Raw genomic sequence first — 15,290 nt, forward strand, 5'->3', positions numbered from 1 at the left:
ACAAGGTTAAGGATGACTAGTTCTAAGTGTCGATTGGAGTTGGAGAGACACTTAGAGTAGTTTAGGACTTTGTTTTTCCTTTGGCCATACTATTAAGGGGGGTATGGATGGGTAGCTTGACCTAGGTGAGTCTAGTGAGTTAGGTGTGGTGCACACTTGTTAAAACTAGCTCTAGGTAGCTCCTATGTATGTCTAAGATCCATTGGAGCAAACTTCACTCACATATGTTCGAGAGTTGGAAGTGAATGGAGGGTCAAATGCTGACCGGACGCTGGCTCCGATGCGACCAGACGCTGGCCGTAGGGTCCAGTCAGTTCATTTGATCAAGCAGTCTATGTTTGGTGCGACCGGATGCTGGAGAGGTCAAGTGACCGGACGCTGAGAGGCAGCGTCCGGTCAACTCTAGTAAGGTTCCAGAGAAGGGAATCTACGACCGGACGCATCCGGTCAGTACTGGCCGGACCCTAGGGGTTCAGCGTCCGGTCTAGTATAGTAAGGTTCCAGTAATGGTTTAATGTGACCGGACGCGTCTGGTCAGTAGTGACCGGACCCTGCCAACATTCGGTCAACACATTATCACTAGATTGCGGGTTGAACTGACCGGAGCATCCGGTCAACACGACCGGAGCGTCCGGTCACCCCGCAGAAGCTCATAACGGTTCGTTTTTCAGGCTACCTTATAAATAGAAGCTCCACTCGTGTGTGGAGTCACTTTTGCTCATTCTAACAGCTGAGAAACACGTTTGTGAGTGCCAAGAAGAGCAAGGTCCTAATGAGGTGATTGAGATTCGTGAATCCAAGAGAGTAGCCTCATTAGTGAATCAAGAGTAGACAAGTGTGCATCCATCTTATCATTAGGCTTCGCGTGGTCAAGTGAGAGTTCGTGCTTGTTACTCTTGGTGATCGCCATCACCTAGACAGCTTGGTGGTGATTGGGAGCTTGGTGATCACCCGGCGGAGCTTGTGGGTGACCCAACTCAAGTTGTGAGCGGCTTTGGGTGATTCGCCGTGACGGAGTGTCAAAGAATCAACCCATAGAGAGCACTTGATTCTTGCGCGGATCAAGGGGGAGCTACACCCTTGCGCGGGTGCTCCAACGAGGACTAGTGGGGAGTGGCGACTCTCCGATAGCTCGGCAAGACATCGCCGTGTTCCTCTCTCTCTCTATTTACTTTGAGCAATTCAATACTTGTCTTTACATTCATAGAATTGCCATGCTAGAGTAAGTTTGGAACATAGATTGCTAGTCTGTTGTGCGTTAGTTTATTAGAAACACTTTTCTAGGCACAAGGGGTTAATTGGGCTAACCGTAGGATTTGATTATTGCAAGAAAATTTAGAATTAGCCCAATTCACCCCCCCTCTTGGGCATCTTGATCCTTTCAATTGGTATCAAAGCCTCGTCCTCCTATCTTTGAGGGAGATGACTTTCCATATTGGAAAATCCACATGGAGGCGTACTTAGAAGCTCTAGATGTTGGTATTCTTAGAGCCGCCTCACAAGACTTCCCAAAACCTTGGGATGCTACTAACCTACAAGGCGATGAGGTTAATTATGAAAAATGGAATGCAAAGGCTCGCAACACCATCTTTAGAGGCCTTTGCAAAGACGTGTTCAACCGTGTAAGGAACCACAAAGACGCCCATGCACTATGGTCGGACGTTTGTGCGCTCCATGAGGGAACCAAGAGTGAGCGTGATGAACGCTATCATCTTGTGATTAAAAAGCTAAATTCATTTGAAATGCTTCCCAAAGAAAGTGCTAATGAGATGTATTCTCGTTTAAATGTTCTTGTAGAGGAAGTTAATGGGCTTAGACTTACTCAAATGTCACCATCCGACATTGTGAGAAAGATCTTGAGTGTCCTCCCCATTGACAAATATGGGCACATTGTGACCGTGCTACATCAAGGTGATCTTTCCGCCGCTACACCGACACAAATCTTAGGAAAGATCAATGCTCATGAGATGTACATGCACATCATGCCACAAGATGGCTCATCCTCTACAAAGAAGAAAGAGAAGGACTTAGCATTCAAAGCTAGCCAAGATAAGGGCAAAGCAAGACTTGAGTATGAGAGCTCAAGTGATGAAGAAGATGATAAAGAAAGTCTTGCTCTCATGGTGAAGAAGACCGCCAAGATGCTAAAGAAGCTAAACAAGAGTGGCATCAAGTTTGATGGCAAGAAGAAAGCCAATCTCCGAGATGGATTGCTACAATTGTGGTGAACTTGGCCATCTAGCTCATCAATGCACAAAGCCCAAGAAAGACAAGTTCAAGAACAAGAACAAGGGCAAGAAAGATGACTCAAGTAATGAAGATGAAGATGAGAAGAAAAAGAACAAGCCATACAAGAAGAGAGATGGCAAAAAGAGGGACTTCTACAAGAAGAAGAAAAAGAGTGGAAAGGCCTACATTGTCGGTGATTGGCTCACGGACATTGATTCATCAAGTGGATCATCCAATGATGATAGTGACAATGAGAAGGTGGCCGCCATTGCTATTGATCTTGAATCTTCACCACCACAGAGATGGCAAAAAGAGGGACTTCTATAAGAAGAAGAAGAGTGAAAAGGCCTACATTGTTGGTGATTGGCTCATGGATATTGATTCATCAAGTGGATCATCCGATGATGATAGTGACAATGAGAAGGTGGCTGCCATTGCTATTGATCTTGAATCTTCACCGCCACCATCGCCATCATCTTCTACACACCTATGCCTTATGGCCAAGGGTGAACGCAAGGTAACTAAGAATAATGATAATAGTGATGATGAGCAAGCTAGTGATGATGGCAGCGATAGCGATGATGATGATTCACCTACATATGATGATCTTGTCAAAATACTAAGAAAATACACTAAGATCATTAGAAAGAGTAGAGCTACAAATGAAAAGCTTGATGCTAAAAATGATTCACTCTTAGCTAAGTGCGATACATTGGAAAAGGCTAATGATGAGCTTAGAGAAACTAATGATGCTATATCATCCAAACTCAAGGAGGTCAAATCTTCTAAGAAAGAGCTTAAAGATAAACGTGATAAACTTGAGTGGGTGCACAATGAGCTCATCACTAGTCACAACAAGCTAAAAGATGAGTATACAACTCTTAAGATCAATCATGATACTCTTGTCATTGCTCAAGAATTCCTACCAAATGAGCCACATGATGCTACTAACCATGTTGTTAAGATTGATATAGCTACATCATGTGATGATTTGATTGATGAGAGCATTGAGCAAGGATCTAGTGGCAAAGGCAAGCAAGTGGTTGAGTGCAATGACTATGATGAATATGTCAAGCTCAAGAACACAAATGAGAAGCTCATGAAAGATCTTGAAGAAATGAAAAGCCACAACACCATTGTGATAGAAACTCTTGATCATGACAAAGAGTTGATTCTTGAAAATGAGAAGCTCAAAGAAGAAAACAAGAAGCTCAAGGAAGAGAAGAAAGATGATGCTCTAAAGGAAGAAAATAAGAAGCTCAAGTTGGAGAAAGAGCATCTCAAGATTGGATTGAGCAAGTTTGCAAGAGGCAAGCATCTCCAAAGTGAGCTACTCATGAACATCATCATAAAGATGGATAGAAGTGGCATTGGATATGTGGCAAGTGTAGAGAAGAAGAAGGCTCAAGTTCAACAACAACAATCAAAGCCAAAGCCAAAGCCAAAGCCAAAGAAATGTTTTGAGTGTGGACAAGAAGGCTATTTTGCTCATGAGTGCCAAACTCCACCGCCACAACCCTTGCCCAAGCATGCTAGACCCTTTGCCTTTAATGCTCACTACATGCTTAGAAAGGACTCTAGTGGGAAGATGAAAGTCATGTTCTTAGGTCCCCCCAACAAGAATAGGCCTAAGAAGATTTGGGTGGCTAAGTCACTTGTTGAGAAGGTTAAGGGCCCTCAACAAGTTTGGATTTCTAAAGCTTGAATCTCTTGTGTGTAGGTGAACTACAAGACCGGTGGAAGTCATTGGGTTATTGATAGTGGTTGCACTCAACATATGACCGGTGATCCTCGTATGTTCACCTCACTAGATGAAGAGGTAGATGGATAAGAGAAAATAACATTTGGAGATAACTCAAAGGGCAAGGTCAAAGGATTGGGCAAAGTGGCAATATCAAATGATCATTCCATCTCCAATGTGCTCTATGTTGCTTCATTGAGCTTCAACTTGCTATCTGTTGAACAATTGTGTGATCTTAGCTTCCGATGCTTGTTCACCGAGAAGGAGGTTGTTGTATCCAAGGTAGATGACAATCAAGTGATATTCAATGGATTTAGATACAACAACTTATATCTAGTGGACTTCACCTCCAAAGATGCAAATTTGAAGACTTGCCTATTCACCAAAACAACACTTGGGTGGCTATGGCATAGAAGACTTGCTCATGTTGGGATGAGCTCACTCAAGAAGCTTATGAAGAATGATTTGGTGAGAGGGTTGAAGGATGTGAAGTTTGAGAAGGACAAGCTTTGTAGTGCATGTCAAGCCAGCAAGCAAGTTACAAATACTCATCCAACCAAAGCTTTCATGTCAACCACAAGAGTGCTTGAACTTCTACACATGGATTTATTTGGACCAACAACATACAAGAGTTTGGGAGGGAATCTCTATTGTCTTGTGATTGTTGATGACTATTCAAGGTATACATGGGTATTCTTTCTTCATGACAAATTCAAAGTTGCATCTTGCTTCAAGAAGTTTGCTAAGAGAGCTCAAAATGAATTTGAAGTGAAGCTCAAGAAGATAAGAAGTGACAACGGAAAAGAATTTGACAACACAAACATTGAAACTTATTGTGATGAAGTTGGGATCAAGCATTAAGTCTCCACAACTTATACTCCTCAACAAAATGGTGTAGTTGAGAGGAACAACTGGACTTGGATCACTCTTGCAAGGACAATGCTAGATGAGTACAACACCCCTGAAGCTCTATGGGCGGAAGCAATCAACACCGCATGTTATGCATCCAACCGCCTATTCCTTCAAAAGTTCCTTGGCAAGACACCTTATGAGTTGCTCAATGGGAAGAAGCCGGACGTCTCCTTCTTTAGGGTGTTTGGTTGCAAATGCTACATCTACAAGAAGTGGCAATACCTAGGGAAGTTCCAAAGACATTGTGATATTGGTTTTCTTATCGGTTACTCATCAAAGTCCAAAGCATATAGAGTATTTAATCATGCCACCGGCTTGGTTGAAGAAACATATGATGTGGAATTTGATGAATCTAATGGCTCCCAAGGAGCACATGAGAATCTTGATGATGTAGGTGATGAACCATTGAGGGAGGCTATGAAGAACATTCTGGTTGGAGATATCAAGCCAAAAGATGATGAAGATGATGTACAAATCATTGATCAACCTTCTTCATCAAGTGTGCCACAAGATGGTGAAAAAGATGGGAGAGAAGAAAATGAAGATACTCATATCCCCCATGAGCAAATGGTGGTACAAGCACAAGATGTTGATGCTCCACAACCGCCTCCTCAAGTGGTCAATAGAAGAAATATACCTCTCCTACAAGATCATCCACAAGATCTCATCATAGGGAGTCCATCAAAGGGTGTAATGACTCGATCTCAAAAACTTGCTTCATTTATTGCTTATCACTCTTTTGTCTCTTGCTATGAGCCTACCAAGGTAGAAGAAGCTCTTAAAGATCTGGATTGGATCAATGCCATGCATGAAGAGTTGAGCAACTTCACTCGCAATGAAGTTTGGACTCTTGAAGAGCAACCAAAAGGTGCAAGAGTCATTGGAACAAAGTGGGTGTTCCGCAACAAGCAAGATGATCAAGGTGTTGTTGTGAGGAACAAGGCAAGACTAGTGACAAAGGGGTTCTCTCAAGTTGAAGGTTTGGATTTTGGAGAAACCTTTGCACCGGTTGCAAGATTAGAAGCCATCCGTATCCTACTTGCATATGCATCACATCATGAAATGAAACTATATCAAATGGATGTGAAAAGTGCATTTTTAAATGGCTTTATTAATGAACTAGTCTATGTTGATCAACCTCCCGGGTTTGAAGACCCTAGATATCCTAATCATGTTTATAGGTTGTCCAAGGCACTATATGGGCTTAAGCAAGCTCTAAGAGCTTGGTATGAGTGCCTTCGGGACTCCCTCATTGAGAAGGGCTTCACCATTGGGAAGGTCGATACCACGCTATTCACCAAGAAGCTTGATGGGCATATCTTCATTTGTCAAGTATATGTTGATGATATCATCTTTGGATCATCAAATGAAGACTCATGCAAAGAATTTGGTGAATTGATATCGAAGGAGTTCGAGATGTCCATGATTGGTGAGCTTACATTCTTTCTTTGTTTTCAAGTCAAGCAAATGAAAGAAGGCATCTTCATCTCTCAAGAGAAATACACTAAAGATCTTCTCAAGAGATTCAAGATAGATGAATGTAAGCCAATCAAGACACCAATGCCTACCGATAGACATCTCGACCTAGATGAGGGAGGTAACCCGGTTGATCAAACTCTCTACCGTTCTATGATTGGTAGCTTGTTATATTTAACCGCATCTAGGCCCGACATCATGTTTAGTGTGTGTATATGTGCTAGATTTTAAGCTAATCCTAAGGAAACACATTTAATAGCCATAAAACAAATCCTTAGGTACCTTAAGCACACACCAAGCATTGGCCTTTGGTATCCCAAAGGAGCTATATTTGAATTAGTTGGCTATTCTGATTCGGATTATGCCGGTTGCAAAGTTAATAGAAAGAGCACATCCAGAGGGTGCCATTTGCTTGGTAGATCACTTGTGTCTTGGTCCTCCAAGAAACAAAATAGTGTGGCTTTGTCCACCGCCGAAGCGGAATACATTGCTGCGGGTGCTTGTTGTGCACAAATTTTATACATGAAATAAACTTTGCTAGACTATGGTGTAGTTCTAGAAAAGGTACCTCTTTTGTGCGACAATGAAAGTGCGGTAAAACTTGCAAATAATCCGGTTCAATACTCTCGCACCAAGCACATAGATATCCGTCATCACTTTCTAAGAGATCATGTTGCTAAAAATGATATATCACTAGAAGGTGTAAGAACCAAAGATCAATTAGCGGATATCTTCACTAAACCGCTAGATGAGGCTACATTTTGTAGATTGCGGAATGAGCTCAATGTACTTGACTTTAGCAACTTCACTAAAAATTGAGCTTGTGTTGTCCCTTGCATTCATTGTAATATACAACATGTTTAAATTTTTGGCAATGCATATAGGCTTGTCTAACATGGTTAAGATAACCGCCGAAAAGCATGTGAAGAAGCTTAACCTTGGATCAAACTTGACAAGCAACTAGATTTACATACAAGTATTGCATATGCATGAATGTTGTTTTGTCGTTTTGTTCCATTTGCCCTCTTATTGCCTATTTTCTTAAAAAGAATTATAGCCTAAGGCAACATATCTTGAAAAATATGAGGGTTTGAGAGAGGTCACTCACATCAGTCCCAATTGGTGTTTATTTGGATCTTATTCAAGTTGGGACTTGATTGGGAACAGGCAGCGCGAAAGAACTTTGAAGATTTGCTGGAAAAGGACCACTGGACGCTGTTGTCCAGTGTCCAGTTAGTTCACAGGAGGTGAACTGCTGCTGAAGGAGTGACCAGACGCTGCGTTTGTGCGTTCGGTCAGGAAGGGATCCAGCGTCCGGTCGTTTGAAGGAGAATCAGGCTGAGCTGACCGAACCCTGCCTACGTCCGGTCATGGACCACCGGGTGCGTCCGGTCGTGATTCTAGAGGATTTGGACCTCTCTGGAATCGACCGGACGCTGGGTGGTAAGCGTTCGGTCGCTACCACCGGAGCGTCCGGTCAGTGGATCTCGTGCGGCATCAGGACTCTTCTTCCGTTTCCTATTCTGTTGCGTTGGGGGTCCTCTTTTAACTGAGCCATCACGTACTCCTGACCTGACCCCATTTTCTGCCGCCTAGCCCTAGCCCGAGCCGCCGCCAGCTCACCGCAGCAACTCCTGCAACCTCGCCGCCGCTGTCCCGCGCTGAACCGCCGCCGCCACAGCCCTTCCACGCCGCCGAGCACCTCGCGCCACCGGAGCCTCGCCTCCTCTAGCGTTGCGCCGAACGCTCGTCACTACAGCCGCGTAGCACCGTCTGATCCCAAGCACCGAGCGCCATCCAAGCCCTAGCCTATGCCTCCTCATTCGCTGGTAAGGCCAGGCCTTTGCTCCCAATTTGATTTGCTTGTGACCTAGATCAAGTTGCAATGCACTGATTTCAAATCACATTCAGGGCTTTGGATCTACCCTTACCCTAGTCGGTTCTGAGGTTTCCCGCGTGACGTCTCTTCTTTTCCCGGTTCGCTGATTGTCAGGTAGCATGCCCGTCGCTTCAATTTCATAGCTACATTGCTTGCTTCCTAGGGTTTTCACATCTATTAGATATATTATATTTATTCGTATATCCATCTATTCTATCGTGCAGTGAGTTGGTGCCGTTGAGGTTCTTGTGGCAGTTGTCAGTCAACTCGGAGCCAAGCTCGCGAGTACGGATCGAGGCCAAGCCTCGGGAGTGTCAGTTTGATAGTTGATCTTTGTCAGTGGTAGTTCATCCTCTTGTCAGATCAGATGGCTCGCACGAAGAATGTTGGTGGTGGTCTAGGAGATGACGATCGGAGGCCCCCGCCTCGCCAGCCTGTAGGACCGAAAGGCAAGGCAACAAAGCAAGTTACATCTAAGAAGCGCAAGTACCCCGATGCAGAGATAGTGAGAGCAGCAGTCATCGCTGAGGCAGTAGAGCATGCCGAGAGAGGTGGTGCTCACAGTGGTGTTGTCATTGTAGATCCATAGCTCACACCAGCATAGAGGGCAGCAGTTGAGGAGGCTGAGCATTGTCATGGTGGTCCACCTGGGACTGTCATGATGGTAGGACGTCGACTGGCTATTGAGGAGCCTTGACCTCAGGGGGAGCCCCAGCAGCAGCCACAGCAGCAGCCCCCACTAGCAGAGCCTTAGCCAGCTTAGGATACTCAGGAGGGCCAGTAGGCTGAGGAGACCGAGCCGGCACCCTAGCTACATTGCTCTGGTCATACCAGTGCTATAGTTCCACCGAGGCCAGCTACACAGCGCAGGGGTTCATGCCCACCGCCTAGACCACAGGGTCCACCTCTAGTGGTACACCTTGACTTGAGGGCCGCCACCGCTAGATAGGTTCGGCAGCTGAGGTTTGTTGAGTTTGAGGTGTGGTTCCCTCCGAGGAGGGATGAGAGAGCTGTAGAGGGTTTCTACACGCCACTGCAGGAGGATTTCTACAACGCTTATCTCAATAGTGGGGCAGTGTTCAAATCTCAGCGGGTATGCAGTATAGAGTCTATTGTTGCAGCAGCCGGAGAGCATATCCGCCCCTACTTGTCATATTTGCCAGGGTTGTCAGATCTAATTGGCCGAACTGGACTGTATGTGCCATCTTGGGTTTGGCAGTTTTATGCTTCGCTCTACGTTGACCCGTAGCACAACTTCATACACTTTGCATTCAACGGCAGAGACTACAGGGTGATGAGTTTCAGGGCCCGGGAGATACTGAGGCTATAGGAGCAGCCTATCAGATTGCATTAGGTGTGTTATGGACAGCAGGAGCCTCCCAGGCATCCTCATGGAGGATTGGTGCCCCCTACTGATCTTGTGCGCCATTGCTTCAAGGAGCCTTTTGGTGAGGGGTCGAGGAGAAATCCTAGTGACCTTACTCCTATAGCTCAAGTGCTAGAGGCTATCATTAGGAGGACACTACTTCCCAGATTGGGATATAGAGAGGGTCTGACTCGCCTATAGCTCTGGCTCCTTAATGCCCTGATGCAGCAGACCATGTTCAACATTTGGGACCTCCTTCTATCAGAGATGGAGGATACTATAGCTGAGGGCTTCAAGGGTCGTAGGCAGCTCCCATATGCACATTGGATCACCTTCCTGATGCTTAAGGCTGTGCAAGTTCGGACCCCTGAGATGGTTGCAGAGTGCAAGGGTGCCACCATAGAGTTTCCAGCATATAACATGGCACAGAGGATCAGGCACAGCACTCCACAAGCACCCACTCAGCCTAGTCGTCATCCAGATGTTCCAGAGTTAGTAGCTCAGCAGGACGAGATCATTAGAGGCATAGCCGCTATAGAGGAGGAGCTGCTTGAGGCACAGCAGGAGATGACCGAGTCTAGTGACAGTTCGGATGATGACTATTAGCCAATTCCTCAGATGCCTCCATGCAGACATGATGCAGAGACCGGCAGTTCTAGCTCAGCTCCACCTGCACCGCAGATGGACCCCGCCTTGATTGCTATTCTTGAGTGGATGCAGCAGGATCAGGCACGACAGGCTCAGGAAACAGCTACCAACTTTGCTCAGTTTCAAGCTCGTCAGGACGAGTTCCAGCGGTAGCAGCAGCAGCAGCAGCAGATGCATTAGTAGCAGATACTTATGCAGCAGCAGTTCATGGAATTTATGTAGCATGTAGTAACAGCTCTTAGGGCCCCACAGCCACAGCCTTCGCCCCAGCTTGCTCAGCCTGCCACCGCCACGACGACTCCAGCAGTACAGCTCAGTGGGCTTCAGAGTCAGGGACAGCCTTCGGCTCCTTTTGCTTCACCCACAGTTCAAGTGTCCCAGTGGTTGTCCTCTCTAGTGGTTGCCCCGCAGTTCACACCATATCATATGGGCTTCTCACCGGATCTATCATCCTCGCTATTTATGCCTAACACATCAGTCTCTAGGAGTCTTGGAGCATCCTTCAGCAAGTTGACCAGCATGCCTACACCGTCTCATATGCATGCCGTCGGTCCTTCTACAGCAGCTCCAGTTGTCATGACTACTCAGAGGCTCCCCTCGTCTATCGCCTCCTCAGATCCTACGACAGATATTCTAGCAGCTTCGCAGGTAGCACCTGCCCTAGCTCAGACCTAGATCGCTTCAGCGACACTTCCTGCTACAGAGGGTCAGTCAGTACAGAGCTCAGGGTTAGATGATGATGGCACCTAGTTTCATCTTGCTCCATGTACTTCAGCGCCTGGCTCGTCTGCTGTAGCCCCGATGACCGACCCTTAGGTTTTGGTGTTTGACGCCAAAAGGGGAGAGGGTTCGAGTATGTAGACTCAGGGGGAGCGATATTTAGGGGGAGCTAGTTATCTAGTATTAGCTTATTATATACATTTGGAGTTTTATCTGTGTGATACACTATTACTATTATGCATTCGTGTGTTACTTTCATGCATATTATTATATCTATGTGATAGTGATATCTACGTGATTGTGATATATGACATGTGTGCTCTCTACTTTACATTATTTATATGTCATATCACTTGTGTTATGCTCATTTGCCTTTGCTTCCGCATTTATACTCCGATGCAAATGAGCTTTGTTTCTCGTATTCATGCTTAATTCATATCCTTTGAGTACATTGTGTTGGCTTGGGTCATATAAGCTTGACTAACACTTTTGTTCTTATTGACAAAAGCTTATATGAACCAAGCCCGACAAAACCTCACTCTTTCACATACTCAAGGTGGTGTTGTCATCAATCACCAAAAAGGGGGAGATTGAAAGCATCTAGGCCCCTAGTTGGGTTTCGGTGATTAATGACAATACAAGATTACTATAATTAACATGTGTTTTGTAGAGGCAATTAAGTTAGGTCATGGTAATGGAGATCTATTGGGCAAACAAGGTTGTCATGCCCCTACGATGGAAATCATTTCGGTTTTCAAAGGATGGACGACAAGGTTAATGATGACTAGTTCTAAGTGTCGATTGGAGTTGGAGAGACACTTAGAGTAGTTTAGGACTTTGTTTTTCCTTTGGCCGTACTATTAAGGGGGGTATGGATGGGTAGCTTCACCTAGGTGAGTCTAGTGAGTTAGGTGTGGTGCACACTTGTTAAAACTAGCTCTAGGTAGCTCCTATGTATGTCTAAGATCCATTGGAGCAAACTTCATTCACATATGTTTGAGAGTTGGAAGTGAATGGAGGGTCAAATGCTAACCAGACGCTGGCTCCGGTGCGACCGGACGCTGGCCGCAGGGTCCAGTCAGTTCATTTGATCAAGCAGTCTACGTTTGGTGCGATCGGACGCTGGAGAGGTCAAGTGACCGGACACTGAGAGGCAACGTCCGGTCGACTCTAGTAAGGTTCCAGAGAAGGGAATCTGCGACTGGACACGTTCGGTCAGTACTGACCGGACCCTGGGGGTTCAGCGTCCGGTCTAGTATAGTAAGGTTCTAGTAAGGGTTTAATGCGACCGGACGCGTCCGGTCAGTAGTGACCGGACCCTACCAGCGTTCGGTCAACACATTATCACTAGATTACGAGTTGAACTGACCGGAGCGTCCGGTCAACATGACCAGAGCGTCCGGTCACCCCGCAGAAGCTCATAACGGTTCGTTTTTCAGGCTGCCTTATAAATAGAAGCTCCACTCGTGTGTGGAGTCACTTTTGCTCATTCCAACAACCGAGAAACATGTTTGTGAGTGCCAAGAAGAGCAAGGTCCTAGTGAGGTGATTGAGATTCGTGAATCCAAGAGAGTAGCCTCATTAGTGAATCAAGAGTAGACAAGTGTGCATCCATCTTCTCATTAGGCTTCGTGCGGTCAAGTGAGAGTTCGTGCTTGTTACTCTTGGTGATCGCCATCACCTAGATGGCTTGGTGGTGATTGGGAGCTTGGTGATCACCCGACGGAGCTTGTGGGTGACCCAACTCAAGTTGTGAGTGGCTTTGGGTGATTCACCGTGATGGAGTGTCGAAGAATCAACCCGTAGAGAGCACTTGATCCTTACGCGGATCAAGGGGGGGGCTACACCCTTGCGCGGGTGCTCCAACGAGGACTAGTGGGGAGTGGCGATTCTCCGATACCTCGGCAAAACATCGCCGTGTTCCTCTCTCTCTCTCTCTATTTACTTTGAGCAATTCAATACTTGTCTTTACATTCATAGAATTGCCATGCTAGAGTAAGTTTGGAACATAGATTGCTAGTCCGTTGTGCGTTAGTTTATTAGAAACACTTTTCTAGGCACAAGGGGTTAATTGGGCTAACCTGTAGGATTTGATTATTGCAAGAAAATTTAGAATTAGCCCAATTCACCCCCCTCTTGGGCATCTTGATCCTTTCAAATGAAATGGAAACTAATTGTCTTGGAGTCTAGCTTCCTAATGTTTGGGTTAAATACTTTAGCCTCAGCTGGACAGCCCCACACACGTAAGTGGTTAAGTGAGGGTTCCCTTCCTGTCCACAACTTATATGGTATTTTGGGCACCGACTTGCGTAGTACTTGATTAAGAATATGAATGGTGGTTTTTAACGCCTCCATACATAAACTTATCGGTAAAGTAGAGTAACTTATCATACTTCTCACCATATCTATTAAGGTACGGTTGCGTCTTTCAGCTACTCCATTCTATTGAGGCTCACCCGGTGTAGAGTATTAGGCAACTATGTCATTTTCCTATAAGAACTTTGTAAAAGGTCTAGGAACTTGGCCATATGGGGTATGTCGACCGTAGTACTCCCCCCATGGTCAGATCTTACTACCTTAATCTTTAAATTGTGCTGATTTTCTACTTCGGCCTTAAATATCTTAAATTTATCCAATGCTTCTGATCTTTCTTTAATTGGATAAATATAGCTATAGCGAGAATAATTATCTGTGAATGTTATAAATGAATCATAACCATCCACACTTTTCACAGGAAATGGACCACAAATATCCATGTGAATTATTTCCAAAATTCCTATGCTTCGTTTGCCGTCTTTCTTTATTTTCTTAACATACTTTCCTTTAATGCAATCAATGCATTGTTCTAAATCTAAAAATTCTAATGGCGGAAGAATTGATTTCTTTATCAATCGTTCTCTTCTCCCCATCGAAATATGGCCTAAATAACAGTGCCATAATTTCGATGATACATCATGAATTCTCTTCCGCTTATTTCTTACATTCATAGATGAGGAGGCATTCTCATTCATAGTGCTCACAACATTCACATTCTCATAAAGTGATAACAAATAAAGCTTGTCTTATCGGAAGGCAAGACCAACACACTTATGATTAAACATAATCTTACATTGGCCATTACCAAAATGCAATCAAATCCATCATCGTCTAAACGTGAAACACTTATTAAGTTTCTATGCAAAGAGGATATATAAAGGACATCTGTATGCTTAAGTACAAAGCCATCATTTAATTCCAATGGCTTTAACTTCAGCTTTGTCTCCATTTGCTACCTTAATGTGTCTTTCTCCTCTTTACATGGTCTTCCTCGTATGGAATCCCTATAATGAATTTGCAACATGAATAGTTGCACCTGAATCAATCCACCAAGTAGATTTTGGATAACTTAAATACAAGGACTCATCTATAAATGTAGTAATGTCCTCACCTTTTCTCATCAGGTGCTTTAGGAACTCTGGACAATCCTTCTGGTAGTGTCCAGTCTTCTTGCACCATTTGTAGGTGTCCTTGTCTACTTGAACATAGTTGGATTTCTGAAGGTGATCTTTCTGTGGGGCCTTTTCTTATGACTTAGAAGAGGAGCTATTGTCCCACTGAGGTTTCCCTTGTGGTTTGTCTTTCTTATTGTTAAAGTTCTTCCTTTTATTGTCCTTCACATGGTTGATGGAGTCACCATGTGAGCTCTTAAGCCTCTCCTCTTCTTGCACACACATGGCAATGAGCTTCTCAATGTCCCACTTATCTGGCTGTAAGTTATAATTAACAACAAAAGTCTCATACTCTTTGGGCAAAGATGCAAAAATCAAATGAATTAGGAACTCATCCTTGAGCGCCAAGTCCATTGGTTTGAGCTTGGATGCTCTGTTGCCCATCCTCAATATGTCCTCTCTTATCCCTCAACTAGTGTATTTCTCATTGACTAACTTCTTAATAAGAGTGCTTGCATAAGCCTTTGAAGAGCCAGTGAACTGACTCTCCATCTTCTTGAGATACTCAGTGGCGGTGGTACATTCTAGGATTGATCCCCTTATTGGATCCTCAATGGAGCCCTTAATCACCATCAAACACTTGTGGTTTGAACTATCCCACTTCGTACGATCAAGGTCGTACTTCATTCTCACTGATGCATGGTCACGCTGCCGAGTAGCGAAAGCTGCATCAGTCTCATTTTTTTCTCTCACTGGGTCCTCAGGCTCAGTGGGACACGAAGAGATAAGTGCTAGATCATTATCTGACAGCGCAAGTGCTATCTAAAGCTTCTCTTGCCATACATTGTAGTTGCTTCCATTGAGACGTGGAATGGACGAGATAAACATCAT

General features: G+C 44.7%; 1 pseudogene; it reads right to left on the bottom strand.

Moving 5' to 3' along the window:
- Positions 1 to 14,534: 14,534 nt before the first annotated feature.
- On the bottom strand, positions 14,535 to 15,290 carry LOC136470633 (uncharacterized; annotated as a pseudogene).

Source organism: Miscanthus floridulus, chromosome 8, assembly GCF_019320115.1.
Source record: "Miscanthus floridulus cultivar M001 chromosome 8, ASM1932011v1, whole genome shotgun sequence".
In the NCBI taxonomy this organism is placed as follows: domain Eukaryota; kingdom Viridiplantae; phylum Streptophyta; class Magnoliopsida; order Poales; family Poaceae; genus Miscanthus; species Miscanthus floridulus.